The sequence below is a fragment of the Vulpes vulpes genome, chromosome 4, assembly GCF_048418805.1.
Source record: "Vulpes vulpes isolate BD-2025 chromosome 4, VulVul3, whole genome shotgun sequence".
NCBI lineage: Eukaryota > Metazoa > Chordata > Mammalia > Carnivora > Canidae > Vulpes > Vulpes vulpes.
The window spans coordinates 70,475,918-70,494,398 of record NC_132783.1 but is presented as its reverse complement, the minus strand read 5'-3'; the positions used below and the strand labels follow the sequence as shown (position 1 = coordinate 70,494,398).

General features: G+C 37.9%; 1 protein-coding gene across 16 annotated transcripts in view; it reads right to left on the bottom strand.

The window, feature by feature from the left end:
* The window catches only part of BICC1 (BicC family RNA binding protein 1), a 270,924-nt gene that overhangs the window by 93,830 nt on the left and 158,613 nt on the right, over positions 1-18,481 (bottom strand). The window lies entirely within an intron of this gene.

The window sequence follows — 18,481 nt, the reverse complement described above, 5'->3', positions numbered from 1 at the left end:
CTTCAGTAACTTTCAGCATAAAGTGTTTTTTGCTGACTTTTCCCTAAAAACATGTTTCTGGGAAACATAGAGAATGTTTCCTCAGATGGTGCCACATTTATAGCATTAGGACTAGCCATCCACACTACCAAACCTGAGGCAACCAGGAGGTACCCTGTATCAGACAGGGGCCCATAATCTGAAAGATTCAAGAATCATTGGACTTGTAAAGGCAAGACAAGAAAACACACAAAAACACATGTTACTTAATTCCCAAAGTAACCCCTTTCTGCCTTTTTATATGATGTGCTCATACCAGTAGTAAAATATATTTCCACTTTGCTCCTCTTAAAGACTGGCAGATGAAAGAGAAGATAACTTCACAAGCTAGGACCTAGAATCAATGAACCATACTTCAAAGAAGCCCAAATGGAAACCTGAAACAAAATGAAGGTAGAGAGATAATTTGATGTTTTTAAATGTTTGCTGAATTACACTTGGGCAGAGCCTGGAGTCAGGGAACTGCAGTAGGGTGGGGACTGCCAGAAAGAGCAAAGTCTCAGACAGAAAAGAGCAGGCTACGCAAAATCTCCTGCTGCCCGACATATTTAAGTCTGCCACAAAAGCACATGTCTTGTATGGTCGACATTTGCAAGAAGAAAATCCAAAAGAAAAGTTTGTGTCCTTGCCTTTAATACCTAATAACAGGCACAGGAAGAAAACAAGTCACACTTAATTTTTTTTTAAGATTTATTTATTTTGAAAGAGATAGAAAGAGAGAGAGAGTGTACACATGGGGGGAGAAGCAGAGGGAGAGAGAATCTCAAGCAGATTCCATGCTGAGTGCAGAACCCAACGTGATGCTCAATCTCATGTCCCCTGAGATCATGATCTGAACCAAAATTAAGAGTTGGATGCTTAACTGATTGAGCCACCTAGGCTCCCCATGCCACACTTTAAAAAAGACAAAAATGACTAGATTAAAGTCTCCCAAAACCCACCCCCACCAAATTGCTATAAAGGACTTCAATTCACACTGCAAATGGGGAGGGATATAAGCAAACTGCCCTTGTATTTCAAGAAGAGTCAGTATACGTCAGCTTACACCTGCATCAGACAGGTTTCTGAGTTCAGATGAGACACTAGGCAGTAAAGAAAGAAACAGGGCTGGCAATAAGATCCTCAGAAACTCTGACCTACCCTCATCTCTTGAACTACTTTCTCCACAAGGGAGGCTGGATCTCACAATGAGTAATCAGAAGTACAAGAAGAATCAAAAACTTCAAAGTACCTGTCTGCCTCATTAGGACAGAGGCAGCCATGGCTTTGGGCAGACATTTCTAAGGACTGCCAGTCTGAAAGCCAAACCCTACACGCCTTGGAAGCTGTCAACGGACTCTGCCTCTTCAAGCAACCAAATCAGAGGATGAGCATAAATGGCCACTGAGGCAGTGTCAAAAGCCAGGAATAAAATGAAATGCTGAGATTGTAAAGAATACTCTCTGTGACCCCAAGGAATCATGGGCCTAGCTTTGGGTGGCATAGGTCAAAGCTTTTGATGTTCTAGAAATGAAAAGAGACCTACAGGTTCACTGGCATGCTGTAAGAGAAGCAGCCAGAGATGTCAGAGCAATTCTATTTGTGTATTTGCAAAATCACACACACACACACACACACACACACACACACACACACAGTTCTTTATCCAATCATTTTATTGAATTTCTATATGAAATATAACTTTTTCCCCTTGTAAGGAGTCATGAGATTATATAATGACTTCAGATTATGTAACTAGGAAGTTATGAAGTTCCTAGATTATGTAACATTTAAGAACCATGGATGCATTTATTTTCTTTCGACCTATGATGTAATCCTCACTGGAAAACATGCATAAGTTATGAGGTGTTTGCACATGTAACATTTTAAAACTGGCTAGCAAAAGCACAGCTCACTGTTACATAAGTCATTCTTCCATACATGAAAGTCAATTACTAAAGGAATATTAGCTTGGCTACTCAGCTTTAAAATCACATAGAGTTTAGTAAACTAGAGTCATATTGACACTAACTGTTTCCATCTTGCTTGATCTTAACTCATTGACAAATTTCTTACTGCTTTTTTAAAGAATCCTATTTAATTTTGCTAAACTATCCTAAAGGTGCCGAGAATTACTAAATTGTAAAACTGCTTATGCGTTAGTAACCCACAAACCCAGCCATGAAATGGACCTTGCTATAATCCTGACCATTCATTTTTAATACTTCTAACTTGACACTTAACTTCTGTGGCTACAACCTCCTACTAATGCAACTCTTGACTACTCTCGACCCTATAAGTTCTCTAGGTTATTACGATTCTCAGTTCCCTGCCTCCTTCCAGCTTCCCTGCTGGCTTCACATTTCCCTGAGCTATCACAACCCAAGGTGGACCATTTTGCCCTCTCATCACACACCCTAAAATTCTCCATCTCTGCCTTTCTGCCCTACCTATCTTCCACCACAGGTCCCTCTATGTTTTCCATGGCTGAGTAGTCAAAGAAATGGAAAAAAGCATGTAAGTGTCCTAAACAACCTAACTACAAAGTTATATTATGCAGCCTTAGCTGGATACTAATTTGGTTTGGCAGGTTTTTTTATTCATCTCAATTGCATTTTCCATAAGAAGCTGTTCTAAATCTTCCATAGTTTCAAGTCTTCAAATTATCCCCCTATACTCATAGGAAATGACTTTATCTCCAAATAGACTAATCAAAATAAGGAAATTAACACTCAAATTTTCCCCTTTACTTTAAATCTATCACAATCATTACTCTCCTCTCTTCCTTCTCACCAAACTCAAGAATATATATTCAAACCATTTTAATAAATATTTTATTGAGAACATACTATATAAGCCAAGAATTCTACTGAACATGTACCTAGCAGAATCAATAACTTAAGTTTTTAAATCCATGACCATATCTGACAGAGTCTAATGGGGACTAAAGAAACCAGAAATTGAAGTTATTTCATTAAAATGAGCACAGTGTCAGTGGAAAGATTCACAAAGTGAGGTCAACAGTCCAAAGCTAATTAACCCAGCCCCAATACCTACTGACACCTGTACCTACCCCTGCCAGAGGTAGCTTCATCCTAAGCTCTGCCCTATTTTCTCTAGTGTCAAGCTCATCTCTGTATTTTCCCAGCTTAATTCACTTAAGTAACTGTTATTCTTCCAGAAAAGAGAAAAAAATGAAACAGTAAACTCATTTCATGATTGTGTCAAGTAATCACTCCACCTATTATTTCTTTCTTAGGTAGACACCACTAAATATTAGTTGCTGTCTGTTCCTTTCTAGATTCTGTTGCTTCTCTCAAAGGTCACTAATGTGACAATGATTTAATAGATTTTAGGAGAATAAACCCCAATAAATGCTATTCCTTCCCTTCTAAAGTTTCACATGGAACACAAATCTCAGGAAAGCCAAGGCTTCATTTCTCAGAGAACGTAATGGACAGGACCACCCCTGTGTGGTTTCAGTCAGGCATCATGATGTTCCAAACTCTGAAGAACACAGGTATAATTATTCATGGAAACCAGATGGATACACAGCTTCCTTTAGTTAGAGCAATTTTTGTGCCATTTATCTATAAAACTCCATCAAGGGCTGACTTTCAAAATATTTGGATGCTAATGTGATCATGAGGAAAAATAGGAAAAGAGTAAAATTCTAATGCTTATTGCTGTCAAGTAAATATTTCAGAATCCCCACAGAGCACACTTAACAACTATATTGTTAGTAATGGAAATATTTTTCCTAACTTGGCTCAAATCACTAACCATTAGTTTTAGAGAGTACAACAAGCGGACAGAAATGATCCTATGGCTGGGTCCTTTCCCCTGAGATCGATAATCAATGCTCCCTAACCAGAGGAATCACAGTATCACTGCCAATGGCCTGGGATCCCTAAACTACCTGGATGATACCCAGGTGAGGGAGCACAGAGCTCCTGTCCTGCTGACCCACTGACATTCTTTTCCCTATCCTGCCAAAATCATGGGTTCTCAGATTCTTCTCTCTTCTTGCTTCTCCCGTTGGTATATATTTTTCTTTTTGTTGACAACAATCTGATGTGCCTGGAAATGGCTTCAAGTACCTATGCTCCACTTGGGATCATTTTAATACTTTTGCAGATGGTTTGAAGCATTATTTTTTTTCACAAAATGAGCCGTGAACTCTAAATCATTTTTGCCGTATTTCTGCACTGACATATAAAATACACCTGGGATGACTGAAGTCATTTTTTCAATGAGACAACAGTGCCGTTAATTAACAACAGAAAGTATACCAACTCCATTTGTCAAAGCATAATGACTATCCCAACCATCCAGGATACCTATCTTAGTTTGGGTTTCCCTGCAAAAGACACTGAGACAAGGACTTGGGTTACTGTGTGTTACCTGAGATAGTTCATTCAGGTGGTGATTCCAAGGAGCACCTGTTAGGGAGTAAGGAAAAATATGACCGAAAAGAGAAGAAAGCCAGTGAAGGGAGTGGGACAGAACAGTCACTGCTGGGAATCAGTCCCCCTGGGTATTCTAAGGAGACATGAATAATAATGTACTTCAGACCTGTCCCACAGACAGAAAGGGAAAATGGATATTTGTTTTCTGATCCTAATCCTTCACTGGCTGAAGACTGCCCCAGGAGAGTTCACTTGCTAGCACTAGCATTTCTAGGCTGCTCTGAACCAGAAGAGTAAGTTTCCATAGTGCTGAACAAAGTGCTCTGGTAAAGGAGCTCGGGAGTCCAGCACTTAACACGGGGAGCTGTCAGTGTGAATAGGAAATGCCCACCACAGGTAAACTCAGGGGTACACTAAAAGCATATCAACATCATCTGCCATGGCAGCCAACTCCTTGCTTTTGTCAAACCACCATGTTCTGCTGATTCACCTTTTAAGAAGTCTCCTTGATCTCACCATCATCAAATACAATCTACTATACTCATCTTCTAGTCTTTATCCCACTCCTACAATAGCTATCAATTATCTTCTGTGTCCACCCCATCCCAACCTCCCCACTGTCCGCACCGTGGATGAGGTTCTCTTCTCGTAACGTCATAGCCTTCACTGACTTGCCCTACCAGTTCCATCTTACTAATCACTAACTCTTCCAACTCTCAAACTGCCTGTTTTCTTCCCCTAGCAATGATTCCTCTCAGCTTTGAGCCTTTCCTATACAGAATGCTGCATCTCTGCTGGTCCTTTTGAGATCTACATAGGAATTACCAACTACTAAAGAGTTTCTTTGGCTGTGGCTTCCACTCTCCTCCTCCTCTTCTGAACTATTCTAGTCCTGATGGCAAATAATGCAGTTAAAAGAGAAAAAAAAAAAGTTTAAAGTGAGTAGGGCAGGAAGCCCTGGCCAAACTCTTATATCCAAGGGGCAAAAACTGAGATCAATGCTTCTTTCTTAAGTTCCTCCAACACTCACTAGAGTGCCCACTAGCCAAATCCCACCAGGAACACATTTGTAGTAAATAAAGCAAGCTATCTTTAGCTGTCGCAAGAGGAAAAGTTCACTAAAGGAACTTGGGCATCCTAAGAGGAAATTACAATACATTTATTATAGAACTTAATATCTGTTCTAAGTGATTCCACGGAGGGCCTAGGAAAATAGAGGCCAGATTTGGAATAGAAGCTTTCAGGAAGTGGGGGCAATTCATGATCCTAGCAAATTTAATCTAGAAGGCAGAAGACTAAAGCTGACTTGGAGTGATCATTGGTAAAGCAGCAACAATCACTCATGTCAGTCACTAGAGAAGGGTGTTTAATTACTTCTGTGGTTGCACAGTTTCCTTGTCTCCATCCTGCTTCATACATACTCAAGGAGTAGCCTTGTATGATTATTTATATTCTGTGAGAAGTATTTATGTTCAACTTGGAACTGCGGGCTAACTAATTTTTCACTTTCTCAAAAGTTATTTGAAAGATACCAGAATGACTTAAATCATTGTTGAAGTAATTTCAAATTTATTCTAAACTTAAATGCTAATATAAACTTTAACTTATAATGCATAACTCCACCTTCCTGGCAGGCATCATGCACATGGAAGGGAGTAACACATCTTGGCCTTGGACATAGGTCCATGAGCTCACAGTCCAGAAGGAAAGGCAAATGTCTAGGCTGACATAACACAAGCATGAAAAGTGCCAAAAACTAAGTATGGATAAGGTACTGAGTTATTGCATTAAAGAGTATTAAACTCCAGAGTATTAAACTCCATCTGGATGGAGGGTGGGTGAAGTTTTTCAGGGAGACATGTCATCTGTGATGGAAGTAGAATGACTTGGGGTTGATCACCTGGAAAATGAAGGGTGTAGGATGCCCTTCAGCAGCAGACACACCATATATAAAGGTATGAGATGGCCTAGGGCTTGGGAAGCAGAACATACGTCAATGCTGATGAAACAAACTTTACTTAAAACTTAAAAATATTTTGCAATGGAATTTAATGAATTTTCAAACCTAGACTATGTTGTTATTACATTTTGCTGGTATGGAAAGAGAGAGTGTTACATGACCTATGACGTAAAAATCTATTGGGCATTGACCTAAGGAGAAAACCCAGGGGATTAGGTTAGAATACACACATTTGATGGTGAAAGCAAAGGAAATAGGGACATACGCCACTTGATTTGAAATATTTTTCTCCCTGGTGGCAGAAAGTCCTCTTTCCTTTCTTCTGCCTCACTTTCCTAAATTTACATGTACTTCCAAGCTAAATGATATCAATCAGGACTCCCTGGTGCTGTATGTGATTTGAGAAAGAGCTTGGATCACCCAAAGAAAGGAAAAGGGTACTTCTGAAATACAGCAATGCAAACGTGTTTTCTCACGTAAGCTGAGTTTTGAGAAGAGGAGGTAAATTATTCCAAAACATAAATATTCTTAATTATGGATCCTACTCTGGAAATGGTGTAGATAGCATAGAAACAGAATGCAAGTTAATCCAAAGTAATGTATTTAAGTGTCCCTCCCTTGACTATGAAAGACTGGAAAAATTTTCAGAAACTTTTCCTACTAATATACAAACTACAAAGCCCAAATCATGGAAATAAAGGCAAACAAATTATAACATTATATAAGAGTCATTGAATTTTTAAATTTCTCATCCCTTGCCACATAAAATACACATATACATACATGTGTCTATGTGCATATAAAATTTACATACTGTTAATACTGAAAATCTAATATTAAAGTTTACTTTGTAAATACAATGCCCTAAAAGTTAATGCACTTTCCACAGTCCTTCAAAAATTAATATATTATCACTATTTAAGACCAATTCATTTATTTCTAGTTTGAAATTGAAATGATCCAAAAATTAATGGTAAAATGAGGGGTTTCGATACTACAATTAAAGAGAAGTATTAGTAATCCTAAACTTCAGAGTAGAAAAACAATTTAAAGAAAAAAATTCAAAATAAAAAACTATTTCATTAGAAAAACAAATGAACAACTAACTAGAACAGGGAAAGGATACGAATAAATCAACACAAAGTTAAGAAAAACAATCCACAGAGTAATACAAAAAAAGTGTTCCATGAACAGATGAAAAATGCTCAGCCTTTCTATTAAGTAAGGACATGCATGAGACACCATATTTTACACTATTTATGATGGCCAAGGATAGGAAAGCACACAGTTGACAAAGATGGAAGGAAGAGTCTTTTCCAGAATCCAGTCCCTTCCTGGTAGGAGTTCAACAGTCATTTTGGGGAACAAAGTGGCAACCATAAAAAATATTAAAGTTGCTCATTACCTGTGGCCTGAGAATTCTACTTGTAAGAATTTTTGCAACAGAAAAGCTTGTAAAAGTAGGAAATACACTTGAGAACCACTGTAGGGGAAAAAAAAACACAACCCAATGTCCATCAAAACAGATCTGTTAAAATACATTATTGATATATCGTTACCCACACATATACAATGGCATTTCTTATATTACTTATGTGCTTTATATGGAAGATGTTCTCTTAATACATTTTAGAAGCAAAAATCCAATTGCAGAAATGTGTATGTGTATAAAATGAACCCAAAAATCCAATTGCAGAAATGTGTATGTGTATAAAATGAACCCATTTTCATAAAGTAATAATAAATCACTGTTTGCATAGATCAAAAACCATACAAAAAAACCCCATACATACGCTGTGTTTTCATTTTATTTTTATTTCATTTTATTTTTATGTCAGGTAGGACTTATTTTGCTTTAAGAGTAATTTCTGGCAACAACATATACAGAGAATGTAACTCCTCATTCTTGAAATCTCTCCAGTATCTTTTGATAAAAATATCTGCTAGTACATTTGTATAAAACAGGTTTGTATAAAAATGTTATAATAAGCTTCAAGCTGTGCTTTAGTAGCATAAAAAAGACCATTTGAAGAAATGATGATAAATGCCATTGTGATTTAAGTTATTTTCTTTAGTCAGTGAAAAAATGCCACATGATTACTCAGTGATGTTTCCAACTACACCATCATGGTGTTCAAATATGGTCACAAACCTCAGAAACTGTCACAGTTATCACAACTACATATTCCAGAAAAGAGGAATGAGAGACAGAGACAGCAGGAACTGGAGGGTAGTTGGTCCATTTCCTAGCATTGGAACCACAAGGCATAATTGGGGACCCTGTTTGAAACACTCACAAAAAAAAACAAGCAGTAGTTAAAGACGTACAAACTATAATTTAAAACTGACAGTCAAGTGGCTTTTAAAATGTGTAGACCTGCCATCCTACCATGCTTATTTTGCACTGGAATTCTGTCCATTCAACCTATTACACTGGACATTCTTCCTTCAGGAGTCACTACTATCCTATCTCTAATCCTGTAAAAAGAAGCCAGTTACACATACACTGAGTTTCATGAAATGGTCCAAGAAGGATCCAGTGCTATGCACAGAGCAGTCTCCTGATGTCACGCCTGCTCTTCCAGCCTAGTATTTCTCAACCTCACATGCTGACATTTTCATCAGAGGATTCTTGTTGGGAGGGCTGTCCGGTGCTCTGTAGGATGTTTAGCATCAACCTTGGTTCCACCAACCAGATGCCAATAGCACCACCTCCCAGTAGTGACACCAGAAATATCTCTAGACATTGCTAAATGTATCCTGGGGGAAAAATTATGTTCCCCCAATTAGGTTGGGGAGCCTGGATGGCTCAGTTGGTTAAGCATCCAACTCTTGATTTCACCTCAGGTGATGATCTCAGGGTTGGCAGATTGAGCCCTAAGGCTAGCTCTACACTCAGGGGTCACCTTGAGATTCTCTTTCTTCCTCTCTGTAACTCCCCCATGCTGTCTCAGATAAATAAATCTTAAAAAAAATATATATATATGCTAGGGGAGCCTAGGTGGCTCAGTCAGTTAAGTGTCTGCTTTTAGCACAGGTCGTGATCTCAGGGTCCTGGGATGGAGACTGGTGTCGGACTCCCGGATTATTGGGGAGTCTGCTGATCCCTCTGCCCCTCCCCTCTGCTTGTGTTCTCTTGCTCTCTCAAATAAGTAAATAAAATCTTTTTTAAAAAATTATGCTACGTTGATAACTACTCCCTAAAGTATATAAATTCCAGTAAAACCATTAATGGGGTTCAAAAGAAGAGAAGAAGAAAGAAATATACTGCAAAAAAAGCATAAAAATGATTAAAATAAACCTAGGTTGAAAGTTTTAAAAAGATGCATTAAAAGAAGCTTACTGGGGCACCTGGGTGGCTCAGTGGTTGAGCGTCTGCCTTTGGCTTAGGGCGTGATCCTGGGGTCCTGGGATGGAGTCCTGCATCAGGCTCCCCTGCTGCTCCCTCTGCCTATGTTTCTGTCTCTCTCTTTGTGTCTCTCATTAGTAAATAAATAAAATCTTTAAAAAAAAATCAGCAGCAGGTTACTGGATGCAGCATCCAGTATGCTTCTAAATGTGGATAAGGAGTTAGGATTGCCCTTATTCTTGAAGATAATTAAACATATTCTGAGTTTTCTTAAGTGAATGTGTGGAATATCATTCCTTTGGTGACCAAACACACCTTATTTACCACCTATGTGCATGCTTATGGACTGGAAGGAAATACCTTGATTTTGTTTTTTTTAAGATTTATTTATTTGGGAGAGCAGGCAGAGGAAGAGGGCCAACACGGAACTCAATCTCATGACCCTGAGATCATGACTTGAGCCAAAACCAAGAGTCAGATGCTTAACCGACTGCACCACCCAGGCACCCCAAATACCTTGATCTTTGAAATCAAAGTTTATATTCTAATTCCATCACTTCAAACTCTATGACCTTGAAGAAGTTGTATCTTCTCTCCATATCACATACTAATGTGTATAATGGAAATGATAATAGCTTTTCATGGGGGTTAGTACAAGGATTAGGAGAGAACAGAAGTGGGGATCCCTGGGTGGCGCCGTGGTTTGGCGCCTGCCTTTGGCCCAGGGCGCGATCCTGGAGACCCAGGATCGAATCCCACGTCGGGCTCCCGGTGCATGGAGCCTGCTTCTCCCTCTGCCCGTGTCTCTGCCTCTCTCTCTCTCTCTCACTGTGTGCCTATCATAGATAAATAAAATAATAAAATAAAATAAAAAAAAAAGGAGAGAACAGAAGTAACACTCCTAGCACAATCCTATTATAAGGTAGGCAAATAAATCTTTTCATCCTTCCTCCTCACAGGAGTTAACAGAGGAAAGAACTGCAGGTGGAAGGAGTCCTGGGATGGCACTTTCTTCACTAGAGGAAAGGGACTTAAAAACCTCTGTTCAAGAATCAAGAAGACCAAGAGAGAGCTCTCTCTCAAAAAGAAAGGCAGTGGCCATAGAGGCAGGTGAGTGATGAAACAGTAAGACTTGGCTCTAGTCACCTTTTGGGAATATCAGCGTGATTCGCTGCTGAACCATATTTCTTCCATTCTTAATTTCACAAAACTTGATCGGGTTCTTCAGAGATTTTATGGTTCTTTTAAAATTACATACTAAGGAGTTAGTAGGGATCATATAACTTTATCTTTTTCATGTAATATACCTTAAAATGCTGATTAAAATGTTGTGCTCAGAACCTAGGACCTTATTTTGTCAAATATACTTTAAGTTTTAGAGCAGTTTCAGGTGCAGAGCAGAACTCAGTGGAAAGTACAGAGTTTCAATACATGCTCCTCCCCATACACAGGTACCACCTTCACCACTGTCAGTATCACATCAACATCAAAACCTAGTCTAAGGTTTTTTTTTTTTAAGATTTTATTTATTCATATGAGAGAGACAGAATGAGAGAGAGAGAGAGAGAGAGAGAGAGAGAGAAGCAGGCTCCATGCAGGGAGCCTGATTTGGGACTCGATCCAGGGTCCCCAGGATCAGGCCGGGCCGAAGGCAGCGCTAAACCACTGAGCCACCCGGGCTGCCCCATAGTCTAAGGGTTTTAACAAATACATAATGACATATATGTACCATTTTAGATGACACAGAAGAAGTTCACTGCTCTAAAAAAATCTGTGCTCTGCCTATTCACCCTTCCTTTCCCCCAAACCTCTAATGATCACTAACCACTAATCTTTTTGTTCTCTCCATAGTTTTGCCTTTTCCAGAATGTCATATAGTTGGAATCATACAGTATGAGCATTGGCTTCTTTCACTTAGTAATATGTATTTAAGGTTCCTCCATGTCTTTTCATGGCTTGATAGTTCATCACGTTAGTGCTGAGTAATATTCCTTTGTCTGGATGGGCCACAGTTTACTCATCCATTCACCTACTGAAGGACATCATGGTTGCTTTCAAGTTTGGTGACTATGAATAAAGCTGCTATAAATACCTGTGTGTACATTTTTGTGTGAACATAATTTTCATTTAGGGAAATACCAAAGAATGCAACTGCTGGATTGTATAGTAAGAATATGCTTAGTTTTATAAGAAATTGTCAAACTGTCTTCCAAAGTGGCTGTACCGTTTTGCATTTCTACCAACAATGAATGAGAGTTTCTGTTGCTCCATACCCTCACCAGCATGTGGTAGTGTTAGCGTTTTAGATTTAGGCCATTCTAATACCATGCATAGTGGTACCACACTGTTTTAATTTGCAATTCTCCAGTAACATACAATGTTGAGTATCTTTTCATATGCTTATTTGCCATGTGTATATCTTCTCTGGTGTGGTGTTTGTTCAGGTCTTTTGGGCGTTTTTTAAATTGGGTTGTTCATTTCCTTACTATTGAATTTTAAGAGTTTTTTTTTGTATATTCTGGGTAACAGTCTTTTTCAGATCTAGCCTGTGCAAATGTTCTTTCCCATCTCTAGCATGTCTTCTCACTCTCTTGATGCTTTCACTTTTTCCATTCATTTTCTCACCCCTCTATTCCACTCTAAATTTGTTTTCTAATTAAGTTAATTGAAAATCATTTTTTTTAAACTGACAGATATGTTTACTTATCTCAGGCTTAGTGGAAAAACTAAAACCATCTTCTTCTGTGGACCTGGTAGAGGAGAGAGAGGACAGACTGGAAGGAATGGCTAGCCTGTAGCAGTTACATGAACATATAAGCCAACCCTTGGGGGCTCCAGGAGGGAAGACAGGGGGGCCAGCTTTCCAAGCTCAGGTCCTCAGCTCTGCTAGTATATCAAATAGCATAAATCACCTCACTGTAAGACTGCATGTACATGCAGGTGTCCGTGTGTGAGAGTACACATCGTATTCAGAAAAGGTCTCAAATTTACATGTTTAGCACTATATACAAATGAAGTCATTCATGTACAAAGAGATATATAATCAATTTTATATTTAAAATACACACTAATTTTATACGCTTTTTATTAATTATACTGGGAGCTTCAGGAACTAGAAATATCCCAGGTCTCCATCCTCCTCTGAGAGGTCTGGTTCTCTCTAACCAGAGTAACTTTTAGTACCCTGCATACAAGTTATCAAGTGTTTTGGCTGGATTCCTACTCTTGGTTCCCAATTAGCATTCATCATTAACAATATATACAAATATGTTAAATAAAAAATCTTTCTCCCCAGAAGAAATACAACGGCTCCTAAGAAGGTCAAAGAAACTGCTTTCAAAGACTGAAAAGCAGAAAAGCAAGCAAAATTCATAAGACGTTCTGAGATTATTTTCCTCTTAATTTTAGAAGTTTAGTTTAATGACAAAAAAGTCTCTTCCTAAGGAAATAGCACATGAAGATACGAAACACAAAGTTAAAGTTCGGAAACAGGCATTTTAAAATGATATACATTTATATATGGTTTCACGCTTTTCTTAAATCTACCCCTGAAATAAAAGAGGTGTTACCTACAAGCGTAAGGCTATGCTAAATATAGCCTACTTTCAAATCACTGTAAGTCCCAAGCACTGAGGCATTATGAAACTGATTATTACTAGTAGTGATTGTAATCAGCTGTACATGGGTGGCTATGGCCACTGAAGGGACGTCACATCTGAGAACACGCTGGTACAAGGAAAAGCGTTAAGAAACATACTGGGTGTTGTACTATATGTTGGCAAATTGAATTTAAATAAACTATTAAAAAAAAAAAAAGAAAGGTACTATCTCACCCAGGTGTATTTGGGGCTCTGAAAATAGACCTGAGTTCAAGCTTGGGGTCTGCTACTTACTAAATATAAAACTTGGGCAAGTTATTGTCCTTCAAGCCTTAGTTTGTTTCCTGTAAACTGAAAACATCACCACGTAACTCACAGGTTTCTCTGGTCATTAAAGGTAATGTATGTAAAATGTTTAGCATAGTGTGTGGAACCAGCTGGGTCTCAGCAAACAGTGGTATTCAGTAAGACGGGTGATGTGTCAATTATGTAACAAACACTAATTAAAACAGCCACAACAACAACTCTGGAATGGAAGAGGCTGCATCTTGTGAAGTTTCATTTACAAGCTTACTAACAAGCTTACTAGGGAAGGCAGAGAGCTTCACTCTCTCAGGCATCCCATGAATGACAGAGATGAAGTCATTTCCACTAAGTTTCCTTCCACTACTCAGAACCACTGAAAGGCGCTTTAGCCACACTGGCATCAGTTACAAATCATGTTGTACATTCATTCACTTAAAAGGTCTCCAGGAAAGACATCATTGGTCAGTGTTTTTCATACTAGTAAACGCCACTCCTGCGTGAAGGCCATGATTTTAAATCTTTCTACTACACAACATGCCTTAGTGGTTTATATCTCCATCTGTATCAGTGGTTTCACTAGAACCATGATTGAGATGAGCTGAGGTATCAGAAATCTGCAAATATTTACTGAGTGCCAACTATGCACTGGTTACAGTGCTAAGGACACAGTGATGAACAAAATTTTTACCCTTTGGGGAACTGATCACCTAGAACAGCGTTCTCCAATCTGTCTTTGTCACTCATTTTACACCATGACCTAGTAATACTTATACACATGTAAATGTGTATACACATGTTTATATACATATGTAAATAGTGACATGTAATACGACAGAAAACAATATTCTTACACTCTAATGTTTTCTTTCCTAATCTAGTTTTTCTTTTTTTTTTTACATGCTGGTTACTACAACTAAAATAATTTTCGAGGTACTAATAGGTCACAGCTCACCATCAGAAACTGTGACACAGCTTACTGTGCCATGCCTCTTCTCTGGCCTCTGCACAATACTTGTTACAGGCCTCAAACAGTTCAATGTGAATACCCAACAAAAGTGTAAGTATGTTCAACAAAACATTTTCCTTTGGAAAAAAAATAAAGTGAACAGTCTACAGTTTTTCTGAAGCTAAGATTTCCTATTAGATACCACTTGTTTTAATGGAATGCAACCAAAAATAATAAAGCCTCGTTTTAATGATCCTCTTGTTTATTCCGGAGGAAGAGAATGGCCAAAGTTGGTGCCAAATCGCCTCCAAACCAAGATACATGGAGCAATTCAGCCACACCTTTCATTCCTGATCATCCTGAGGCATCCTGAATTGTCATAAAGGAAACAGTTGAATAGAACAGTTTCTATCACTTAAATTCTGTAAGACAACTCCTTCCCAGAATGAAAGGCAATAAAGCTTCATCAATGCTGACTACATTTATTTGGAATTTGGCATAAAAACTTTAAACAATTTTCACCCACATTCACAACTCTACCAGTCTAAGAAGAAAGAGACTGATGAGCAAATTAAGGGCAAAAGGAAGAATGTAAGAAAAATGTTTACCATATTTAAGAGAACAAACTCTCTAGCATCACACGTGGCACAATTGCACCAGTGTGATAAATTCTCATTACAAATCACTTTTATCTATTTAAGGTGGGTGTGGCACTGTTTGGCCAAACAGTGAAACTTGCTCAAAATGCTATCTGTATTTTAATGAAGCTGCATTTACGTTAAAGTAGGCCATTATTCAGAATAGCATTTTCAAAATTTTAATGAGTGCCTAAGTGATTCTGTTAGTAAGGCTTTACAGTATTAAACATCTTAGTCCTTAAGTACTGTCCTCGTGGATATAAACCTCTGATTTGTCTATTTAAGGTAGAATATTCTAGCATTTTGAATCTAAGAGTTGGAAAGAGTTTTCTTCCACACAAAATAAATATGTTATACCGAAGAAATACTAAACTTTGCTTTATTTTTCTTAATCATGACCCCTGCCCACTAGGATAACACTAGAGTTGGTTATTTAAATGTCCATTATATTGCATCTTAAATTCTTAGTTCTTTCTGGTTCTAATCAGAACTCGATCTTCCAATAATTTCAAATACTTGTCAATTTTAAAAAATTATACAGTCCCTGAGCTTTATATGACAAAATATGCCTTTTTCCAAAATGCCATGCTTACTAAATGGAAATATTTCTATTACATCTTTTCACTCTGTTTTACATGGTTAAAGAGGAATGGAGGAGTAGAAAAAGGGGTAGAGAGAAGGACAAGTACCAGGTGGATTTTTTACCCAAAATTGTATTTCACACAAGCATAGAACAATAGTAATCATTCTAAGCTTATTCATACTGACTGCAAAGAAGACAGAAACTTAAAATTAATGAATCCATAAACGTGCAGTTTTTGGAAACGAAGATGGACATTACCCCAGAGAAGGGTCTGTTGAAGGGCCTGCATCTGTTTTTCTACAGTGATTATCATCCACTGCCTCTGAACACGTCTCCTCTGTAACTAAGTCATGCTATTTTTATGTCACAGGGGGAGATTTTTGTTTCTGAAACTTGGCTTAACCATAAAAGGAACTTGTATTAAATTAAGTATATATTTCCTAGTCCCACCACAGACCTAATGAACCAGAATCTCCAGAGAATAATCTGATTTTTTAAGTGATGGCAAATTTAGGTCTTTGGCTTTCTGCCTTTCTGCCGGGCAGCATGCTACCAGTGCTTCAATCAAACCAGCCACACAGCCACTCTGATACAGGGCTGATGGCTTGAAAAATAAAGCACAGGACTAAACTCCAATAGGGAAGAAGGGGACAGACCAATAACAGCAGCCATAAAAAATGTCTCTCTAGGTTTATAAAATTCAACCAATAGGATCAAAAGTCTAAAGAGTAAAATACAACACAAACCCAGGCTTACATGTCTCTCTAGCATCATCTGAGGATTATCTATATATTCCAATCTTCATATCACCATGGGATTTCGAATTTAATAACCATCCAAAACATGGCACAAATCCCCAGACACATTTATATTCTTGGTCTCTTGAATAATACTAATTTAGAATGAAGAAGGTTTATTTTTTTTTAATTTTTATTTATTTATGATAGTCACACAGAGAGAGAGACAGAGAGAGGCAGAGACATAGGCAGAGGGAGAAGCAGGCTCCATGTACCAGGAGCCCGATGTGGGATTCGATCCCGGGCCTCCAGGATCGCGCCCTGGGCCAAAGGCAGGCGCTAAACAGCTGCGCCACCCAGGGATCCCAGAATGAAGAAGGTTTAAAATAAAGACTGTTTTCCATACAACATTCTGAGGTAGATATCCACATCAAATTAAAGAATTACTTTCTGAAGATCCTTCTGTCATTTTCATTTTATTTCTACTTATTATAAATCATAATCAAACAAATTTCATCTTTGAATTTAACCATTTTAAAATTAATATATGAATACACGTATCAGGGATGTTAGCCAAAACCTGATTCAGCAGCTGTGTGTTTAAGTAGTAAGAGCAGCTCAAATAAATTCTGAACCATAAATTCCTCTGAGGAAAACTTGGTTTTTTCTCCCTTCCTTGGGCTCAGTCTTTCTCTTTTGGCACATTCTGCTCATCATACAATACTGTATACATTAATAGCACTTCATAAATAATAGGAAAATAAAATGATGTCTGTAGACACAGGCCTGGAGGGATCAATTCTTAGGCATAATTCCAAAAGTTGACTTTAACCATGGGCAAATTATGCTAAATGTCCTCAAAATGTACTGCTGAAATATCTTTATCTTCAAAACAAAATGTATATAATCAAAACGTGGAATATAGTTGGTCATTGTGAATGGTTAAGTGTGTCAATGACTGGAAACTAAAACATTAACTTCATCTATTTTTCTCCCTATTATCTAAAAATCTCTAAAGTTGTACCACATTTTGAATAAAAAATTAATCAATTCCCAGTTTCTTATGATAGTAGGGGGAAAAAACATAGCGTGGGTAGTGCAAGAGAATAAGCCATCCAAAATTATTTGGAATCATTTAAACATTCATGTTTCCTTGCGGGTTTTCTTTGGAGACTGATCAAATTACATTTTTAATAGAATTGAATGAAGTTCATTTCATTCTTTAAGTAAAACTACCTGACAATAGGGAAAAGAATCCAATGTATGTTCAAGTTCCAATTTATTCAAGTAGTAGGCCAGGGATTTTTAAACTGGCTACAAACAACCAAACAGGTAGATAACCCACTAATAAGTAATTCCTTCTTCAGCATAATGAGTGTAAAACCTCTCAACACACTGAAGATTGAGATTATATCCTATAACACTTGGGAAGTGCAAGGCATGTACAAAGTTACATAATCACACTTGGAAATTCACATGTCTTCCTATGACTGTTTAGCCCACAGGCTTCCCCTTTCTTGCCACTACAATCAGAAACAAGAAAGTAACAAGAGCAGAGTTTCTGCAGAAATCCCAGTCCATGGAATCCAGCTCATCCTCACAATAACTGTAAAATAATTTACATTCCATGTGATGAATAACTAATAATGAGATTAAAAGATGGGAATCTGAACTAAACCAAGAAAAGAAGCAGAGAAATCTTTCACTGTTTAGTATTATTTAGCAATAAAAGTCATAGGTAGAAGGAGAAGCAAGTATGAAACTAAAGAGCAACAACAAAAAAGCTGTATCACAACAGATAATGTCTGGCTTGCACAAACACTGTTTCTGAACTATTTGATGGGATCTCTCATTATCTCCTAATGACATGTATCTTTTAATGACGTATACACAACAAAGTTTGTTGAGACTAAGGTCATACTTTGAACAACTATCC